Source organism: Myxine glutinosa, chromosome 4, assembly GCF_964187855.1.
Source record: "Myxine glutinosa chromosome 4, kmMyxGlut1.1, whole genome shotgun sequence".
NCBI lineage: Eukaryota > Metazoa > Chordata > Myxini > Myxiniformes > Myxinidae > Myxine > Myxine glutinosa.
In genome coordinates this window covers 129950701-129959566 of record NC_136264.1, presented here as the reverse complement: position 1 = coordinate 129959566, position 8866 = coordinate 129950701, and the positions used below count along the sequence as shown (strand labels likewise).

At 42.8% G+C, this 8866-nt stretch overlaps 1 protein-coding gene across 8 annotated transcripts in view; it reads left to right on the top strand.

The window, feature by feature from the left end:
* The first annotated feature begins 1560 nt into the window (after window positions 1-1560).
* LOC137425199 (kazrin) overlaps window positions 1561-8866 on the top strand; it is a 738641-nt gene continuing 731335 nt past the window's right edge. For 3 of the 8 annotated variants that reach the window (XM_078776416.1, XM_078776420.1, XM_078776415.1), the window contains exon 1: window positions 1868-1935. The gene's annotated coding sequence lies outside the window, so the exon portion shown is untranslated. Of the gene's footprint in view, window positions 1802-1827; window positions 1936-8866 lie in introns of those variants that run through there. The other 5 variants (XM_078776419.1, XM_068113383.2, XM_078776417.1 and 2 more) reach the window with 5 other exon arrangements.

The window sequence follows — 8866 nt, the reverse complement described above, 5'->3', positions numbered from 1 at the left end:
CTGATCTTGCACCTGCACATGGGCAGCTGATCTTGCACCTGCACATGGGCAGCTGATCTTCTCATCTTGTATTTGTACCTGTACAGGGGCCGCTGATCTTGCACCTGCACATGGGCAGCTGATCTTCTCATCTTGAACCTGCACCTGCACATGGGCCGCTGATCTTGCACCTGCACATGGGCAGCTGATATTCTCATCTTGTACTTGCACCTGCACATGGGCCGCTGATTTTGCACCTGCACATGGGCAGCTGATATTCTCATCTTGAACCTGCACCTGCACATGGGCCGCTGATCTTGCACCTGCACATGGGCCGCTGATATTCTCATCTTGTACTTGCACCTGTACAGGGGCGTGCTGAAATTAAGGCCTTGAGGGTCATTATTAAGTTCCAGTGGGTGTCTAAGGCAGTGGTCTTGATGCTCGTTCACCATAGAAACTTTGGTTGACCTCTTAGTTTTTTATTTCCTCCTCGAAGGTATTGCACCTTCTTCCCTCGTCTCATCTGCCTGTCGACACCCTCCTTCTCCAAGTGTAAGCACGTCATTTCAACCTCACAACTTTCCCTTCCTTTTCTCCCGACGAATAGAATCTCATGTCAGAATCCATCCAATGTCAGGTTTTTCCCCTCCTGGTCGTTCAGGTGGAAGCTGACTGTTACATCATTATTCCCTACAGCACTGAACGACTTATAATGTACACCTTAGCCATTCTTTATCTCACAACGTGGGCTATCCATCCATTATCGTTTGTTGTTGCGACAAGACCACACGAGCTTCACATCAGGCGTTAAAAATGATTTTAAAAACGGAGAAGAAGATGGTGCGAATGTATCCTGAAATTCAACAGGACAAAGAGCAATTATTGGTCAATGACATAATAAAGAAGTCAATGATTGATGTCCATTTTCACAAACCTGCATTTTCAGAGCATCCACGTGACCACGTGACCAAGTGCTGGAGTGCCATGAGAACATTCTCAGCAACAGCTCTTGGGATTCACAAGGACTTTGGAGGGGAGGGAGGTGTGGAGAGGACGACTGGTGGAGGCATCGTTCTCAAGCACAAGCAAAAATCATTGAGCACTTTCATTCATTTTGTCATCAGTCTTGTGACCGCCATAAAACTGGCATCTGCATGCCCCTGGCTTTCGTTAACGTCAGTACGTCACTATATGTATTGCACATACAATGGCGATTATGAATAATTATTTTTTTGTCGATAAATCAAAGGTAAATATAATTATAAATCAATAGTAAATATAATTTTGTTGATAAATCAAAGGTAAGGTATGTACACAAAACAACAGGTAAGGTACAGTATACAGGTATCGATGGTACGCAGAAGCCTTGAGGCCTAAGGCCTCAACAAAGCCGAACAGCCCGTGGAAATTGGAATACCTTTCTTCCGTAATCACGGACAACTATTTGAATAGGTTGGCACTCGACGTTAGATATCAAAAGCTCAACAACAATCCAATGTGAGACAAGGAGCGGGGATAGGATGGAGGATTGGAGGCGGGATCCTTGTTGCCATGGAGACCGCAGTTGCCCCGCCCAGCATGCCGCCAGCGAATTCGCAGCTCTTCCTGCGTCTCCTCGGTTGAGTGCGCGCCGCACTCGGGATAGAAAGAGGGAAAAGGCAAGAGTGGGGAGATGCTGAAGAGAAACAAGACGGGGAAGGAGAAATATATTTGGATTTAGAAGGAAGCCGGTGTTTGGTGAAAAGACGAGGAGGGGGGAGGGAACGCCCTTTGCCCGCTCCTGGAGCGAGTACACCTCTCGCTCCACGTGGGAGCGCAGGTGAGAAGCGCAGGGCGCGGCATCGCACTTTTCCACAAATCATTATTATTTTTAATTATTTATTTTGTTCGGAGGGAAACGTCTCCACGCGTTAGTGCATGTTTTGTTCACCTGGGAGCTCCTTGGATGACGCGGTGAGTGTACCGAGCGTGACTTTTCCTCAGGGGTCACTCTTATAGTATAAGTTATACTTATAGTAGTTATTATACTTGTAGTTATAGTCTTACCCCGATGCATCTCATTCGGAGATCTTGAGACCATGGTGGAAAAAAAGAGATTGCTAGCAAACTCAATTGAGTCAAGTATTATTTTTTCTATTTACAATTGCGTTGGTTGGATTATTTATTTATTTATTTCCCAACACAACGTGGTCTTTTATAAGTACAGAATGCATTAATTTAATTAACGGGGCAAATATATAGTGTTTAGCATTAATTCCACAAAAACTTATGACTGCTCTTGTAGTGTGGAGAATGTTATATTTTTACAAGTTTGACTCTTACCTGGATTATGCATCACGTGATTACATGGTCATATATGGCATCATATAATGTCATCTGCCGTGGCCTTGACTGAAATACCAGTGTGTTTGACCCTCCCTCCTCGATGACCTCATCAGCTGATTGGGTGATGGCCAAGTTGACATATGGAAGGAACATGCTGACTTGACTGTGTTCCTTGTTAAGAAGCAACGGTACGGAGTCGCCCAATGCGCACGTGTCGGAACGTGGCTCCTGCGCTACCACCACTGGCTCAATCCGCAAGTTATTCCAAAGGTTCAAGTCTATCTGCTGCCATTCAACCCATAAAAGAAACCTGACAAAAGGGTTTTGCAAAGAACAAAATAATCCCAATAAAAAAAAAAGTAATTTGGATTGAGTTGGGAAAGGGGGGCGGAGGGCATTCCCGCTTTAATATTTTATAGTTTTGTTTTCGGGTGCAAATCCAATTTCGGGCAACCACATGTCCAATTGAGACGAAACTTTCAGGGTAGGAGTGACACCCATGCAGAATGTTTTTATCATAATTGTGACCTCATAGATCACGTGGTATGGCAGGCATCTTGGATTTAATGCAAATAATTAAAAATATTTCTCGGAAACCACTGAATGGAAAAATTTGAAACTTGGCACATTGTCAAGTACTCCCAATGCGGAACAAAAGCCTGATAATGATGACATCATGGGTTAAGTGGTATACCAGCCATAAATGTTTTAATTGAATGCCTTATCCTAAAAATCTGAAATTGCATGCACGTGATCAATGACCCATTTGTATTGAAAAATTACATTTATGACATCATAGGTTTGGCAGCCATATTGGATTGAAATAAAATAATTATATCTCTGAAACCGCTTCCCCTATCGATGTGAAATTTTACAAATGTCATCTAACACCATTGCTGCATATATTTTGAAAATGATAACATCGTAACTCACGTGATTTGGCAGCCACCTTGGATAGAAAAACTAACCTTTTCCGATCAACACGAAACGTCACAAATGTGATCCCCTACCCATACATATGCAGAGTGTACATTTTTGATGTCATATGTCACGTGATATGGCAGCCATATTTGCTTGAAAGCTGATATTTTTAAAAAATCCCTTCTCCGAAAACACTTCACCGATCGATAGGAAACCTGTCCTGTGGTAAAAATGTAATACTTCAAAACAGCTGAAGGGATTTAAACCAAACTTGTTTATTTTTAGGACAGTGAACGAGGGCATCTATGATCTACCCGTTGTCACAGGCAGGGACTACGAAGAGGTATAAGGAACTAGAGCAATGCGACACAGTCCCATTGCTCTCGTTACTTATACTTTGCTTTCCAGGTTAAATTACTTTGGTGTTTTGCCTTCAACTTTAAATATAGTCGGGTCATTCTGGATATGATAAAAAAAAAAATCCAAAGATTTGTATTGAGGTACGTATATATATCTTCGTGTACTTTTCTGTGGTGTGGAGCTGCGTGATTGGAGTAAATGGCCTTCAAAGTATTATAATAGACGACATTACATCCCTGCCAAATCATCGGCTTGTATAAAACACGTTCATCGATTTCCTCTCCTGTTGTACACGATAGAGTGTGGATTGTGTGTGTACGGTTGCCTGGTGGATGGAAATTCAATTGGTCAAAGTACTATGATCAGAAAAGAAAACTACCGGGAATGCATTGGTTATTGCGAATCTCTGCTTTCCGTGATTAACGTAAATTTCATCCTTCCGCACCCTGCCTCTGAGCCTCTGCCTCTGAGACCCTCTGCTCTGAGCCTCTGAGAGCTTTCGCCTGCAGATGATGGAATGATGCTGAAATGTCCAAATGTCAGCTAAGGTAACATAATCGTACAACATTAAAAAAAGAAAAAAAGAAGAGAGACATTTTTCCAACTGCAGGTGGAATTTATGACCTGTCCAGCGATTTAATTGCAATGAAATTGAACAGCAGTGTACATTTGATTGAAAATGCCATTGTGCGGCACGTGCGTAAGCGTACCGTCTGCCGCAGAGAAGTTGATGGAGCAGGCCGTGCGAGCCGTGTCTGGAGTGCTGTTACCGCCAAAGGGCGGTATTGCTGGCTTTGAAAACATTGGCGTTAAATGCCCTCTGTGGGTTGCCACCTGTGGGCATCTGAGTGAACGCATGTTCTTTCCTTGGGTTTTAATTGGTTAGGGATTTTTGGTTGGGTATCGACTCCCAATTAATAGCTGCCTCAATGGTTACTTGCCATTATGTTATGACAGATCGTCAAACAGTGTACAAAATGAATGGCTTATTCTGCAGTCTGCACAACCAAGACAAAATTAGAAGACTTAACTAGCTCAAATAATAATGGTTTCCCCTTACCAAGTGTCTGCTTGTTTAATTTCCCTTTGTGTTGATTTGTTATAAATGACCAAATCTCAATCTTACTATAATGCACCAAATGTCTGTCCGTCCGTTCGAAGGTACCGCAAAAACAGCTCAACTGATCGCAACGATATTTTGGGTGGGTATTCCTGGGACCCCTGGGAGTAAAATAGGCCATATTGTTTTTCCAATTTTTCCAAGTTTTACAATTTTCCAGTTTTTCCAAACACGATGGAATAATATTTACCGATATGAACAGTGATGTGGCTTTTGTTGAAATTCTACAAATACTGTTTATTCTACGTACCAGGAGAGAGTAGATCGACTCCTGACGAACTCTTCCTTTATAAACGTGTGGCTCCGAAGTAACATGGCAGCGTGTGCAAAGCGACTGAGAAACAGGTGTAGCGGCCGCTTCCGTGTTACAGATTCGGCGCACACTCTTCACACATAAACGTGTGACTGAGAAAGACGTGTAGTGGCCACTTCCGTTTTGCAGAATTCAATCTTTTTTCAAAATGGGCGCCATGTACTGTTTAGATTTTGATGATTTGCGTGTGATATGATTTAACGGATGTTTATATGAATCGTTTAAAATAAAAAAAGCCTTCAATTTCTGATATTTTGCCTTTTCATCTGGGCTTCCCAATTGAAGCCCCGCCCATAGGGAGGATACCGTTGCTTCTTTTTTTAAATTTTGCCTTAACTGCGAATTAAAAATATATATAATCCCATCAGTCACTGATTTTTATAATCCAGTCTGTAAGGTTCAGTTAATGGTCTAACCACCTCCACCCTTTCATGTCATACATGAAATGTCATCTGCATCTGCCTCGATGCCTGCGATTCATATACGAACTCCAACATAACTCCTTTCAGAGCACCGTCAAAAACTTTAAATATTGTTTTGAAGTGATTCTGATTATATTTATCCATAGAGTCCATATTCAAAACTATTAGAGCTTTTGCATCATTTTACCATGACCTTTGGAACTTTGTTTCCACTTTTTTACTTGGCGAATTGCATAATTTGCAAAAATAGGTTTGCAACACAGGCATTGTGTAATTTGCATCTCAATTTCCAAGCAGAGGAAAATACCAGAATGCTCCTTTTTTTTTTTTTTTGCATTATAAAGTAAATTCCGTCCCGAATTGCACAATTGTTGCATGTGTGGAAATGACAAATTAAAATCGAGCTGGAACTTTTGCCTTCGCATCTTCTAGACATCGGCATACAATGCGCATTGTGAAAATTATTATGGTGTCCTGCACCCGTCAGCAAATTTGACAGCCGTTAAAATTTATACGTGCATGAACTTCCATGGAAGGTAACTCAAAGATTTACTCATTACGATGCTATCGTTGCTATTAAAGTGCTTTTGATTTGGTGTCCTCCCGGCATTCATAAAACTGTTGCATTTCTTACAGAACGTGATTGTTCAGAGGTTGCGATAGATTCCATGGCCGGATATTCGATGGGCTTACTAGGTGCTTGCTATGTTATACCGTGTCATGGACTGATTGAGAGCTGAATTATTTACTTTGGCTCGGCATGTTGAGGACAAAGCTTCGGTTTTGCGCTGCAGAAAATCTGCGAGGTTAGCAGGTGCACCTGCAGCTCGGATGAACCACTTTGAATGAATGATGGTCTACTGGCTTTTGTTGTTGAACTAACACACTGGAGCTGAGTTTTTTATGGATAATATTGCAGCTTTTATAGCTTTTAGCTTTTACTTTGTGTATTCTCGTATTGATTCGACTTTTCTTTTTGTTTCCTTCCACAGGCACTCTTGTATCTTTTTACTAAGACTCCAAATATCTGCCTAATTGATTACTTCCTCGGGAATTATGCAGTCAAATAGAGTGCATAGAATAAATAGCTTATTCTACACTCTGAACATTAAAGCCAAAGGTTGCAGGATGTTTGCCAAGCCATGAAGACGCATTTCCATTATGTTCTCATGTTAGGCTGCCTAATAAAACACTTGTGCCAAATCTGACAAATTATTCCAACCTTGTGGCTCAAAGATTTTACTCCACGTCTTTCATGAACTGGCTGGGCAGGGCTGGTGTTCGACTGGAGCAGGTTGTGGGAGGAATCTCTAAATTGTTCACTGTGCCAGAAATACCTCACAAGACATGTTTTTATGTCCACCAAATATAATGCCAGCAAACGAGTCCCCCAGCTTAACGAATGCAACAGCTGTGTCGAATGCATCCCTTTTAATGTTGAGACGATGTTATCCATTTCCGGGTCTCCGGAGAGTAAAGAGAGATTCCATGGACCTTCTGAGTTTTTTTTTTTTTTTTTTTTGTTGTATACTGAATCGAGGCTCGTGAAAGAGCTAACATTTACTTCACAAACAAATCAACCAGACAAACAAAATATATAAAAAGAGGGAGCCGAAGACAAGATGGGGAGAGAAGGGGAAGCACACAAACACAACATTTGAGAGCAGGGAGATGTGTGGGAGGGAGAGGGCTTGGGGGGAGGAGGCTTGGGAAGGGGGTGGAAGAAGTATAAAACACAAGGACACCAAGGACTTCCAGGACAAAAGTTGGTATTTCAAAAAAGTGGATTTGGGGTGAAATTAGCGGAGTGTAGAAAAGTTCAAGGTTTTGGATGGGGGAGAGAGATGGTGGTGAACCATATAAGAGATAAGAGATGGTGGTGAACATGGTGGTGAACCCACATAAGAGATGGTGGTGAACAGCTGTTTTAAAGACCTGGAGGGTGGAGTGGGTTTGAAGGGAGTGGGGGAGAAAAGGGGAATGAAAGAGTGAAGGTGAGCAGAGAGCCTAGATTTTGGCAGTTTAACCATAAGAGGGTTGCAGGCAGATCTTGTGCGACCTGTAGGAATATTTGGGGGACAGAGCCCAGAGAGAGTTGGGGGGCAAGGCCAGAGAGGAGTCGGTAGAAGACGGAAAGGCCACCAACCTGCCTGCGGTGAGTGAGTGAAAGGCCCTTGGAGTTAGCTTCATCGCAGGAGATTCCAATGATTCTGAACGCTTTGGTTTCAACAGCGTGAAGACGAGCTAGGTGTGAGGCAGGAGCACCAGCCCAGAGGGGAGAGCAGTATTCCATTGAGCTGTGGATGAAAGCCTTGTATGTGGTGAGGAGCTCAGGTGTGCCAAGGAAGGACTTCGCACGACGGAGGATGCCCAGTCGGCGACTGGCTTTGGGGGCCACATTTGAAATGTGGTTTTTCCAGGAAAGATCATGGCAGATAGTGAGACCCAAAAGCTTGAGTGACAGAATTTCTTGGAGAGGATTATTCAGAAAGTGGATGGGATGGTTGTCCAGTCGGTCTTTTCGGAGAGCAATCGTAAGAGTGTGAGATTTGTCAGGATTGAAAGACATGTTCCACTTGTTTGCCCAGTCTGTGATTTTGTCCAGGTCTGCAGAGAGTGAGGAGGCTGCAGACTGCCGATCTGAGGGATGAGGAATGGAGCGACAGAGAGTAGAGTCATCAGCAAAGAGATAGAGAGGATTTTCAAGAGAGTCAGAGAGATCATTGGTGAAGACCAGAAAAAGCACAGGGCCCAGAACACTGCCTTGGGGAACTCCAGCCTGAACAGGAAGAGGAGATGAGAGAAACCCATTCAGGGCCACACATTGACGACGACTAGAGAGGAAGTCCGCCAGCCATGCGTGGAGATTTCCATGGATACCAAAAGAGGAGAGTTTGGTGAGCAGAGCAGGGTACCAGACCGTATCAAAGGCACGTGATATGTCAAGGGAGACAGCTCTAATTTCCTGTTTGGCATTGAGGACCTCCATCCATTGTTGAGAAAGCAGAAGCGGCATGTCCAGAGTAGAGTGACCAGGTCTGAAACCAAATTGATGATTGTGTTGCTCCTATATGGACATTATATGGGCATTATATGAAATTTGCTTCCTGCTGTTGACCACCTCCATTGAGAACACACTAGATTTGTGATTAACAGCAAACCGTTTTGAGATAGGTTTTTGATATTCAAGAATAACCCTATCGTAGCGCTATGGTGGATGGAACATGAAACAAAATGACTAAGGTGTGATGTACATGTTTTGATTTGCTAAATCATTAAAATGTACCATTTGTGTGAATTTCAACATCTTCAAGCTTTAAAACCTTCATCGCAATTGGGAGATAAAGAAGAGATGTTGCTCCACAATCACAAACTCCAGTCGTTTTATCCTTCGGTGTTGTATGGATGATCAAATAAGGAATG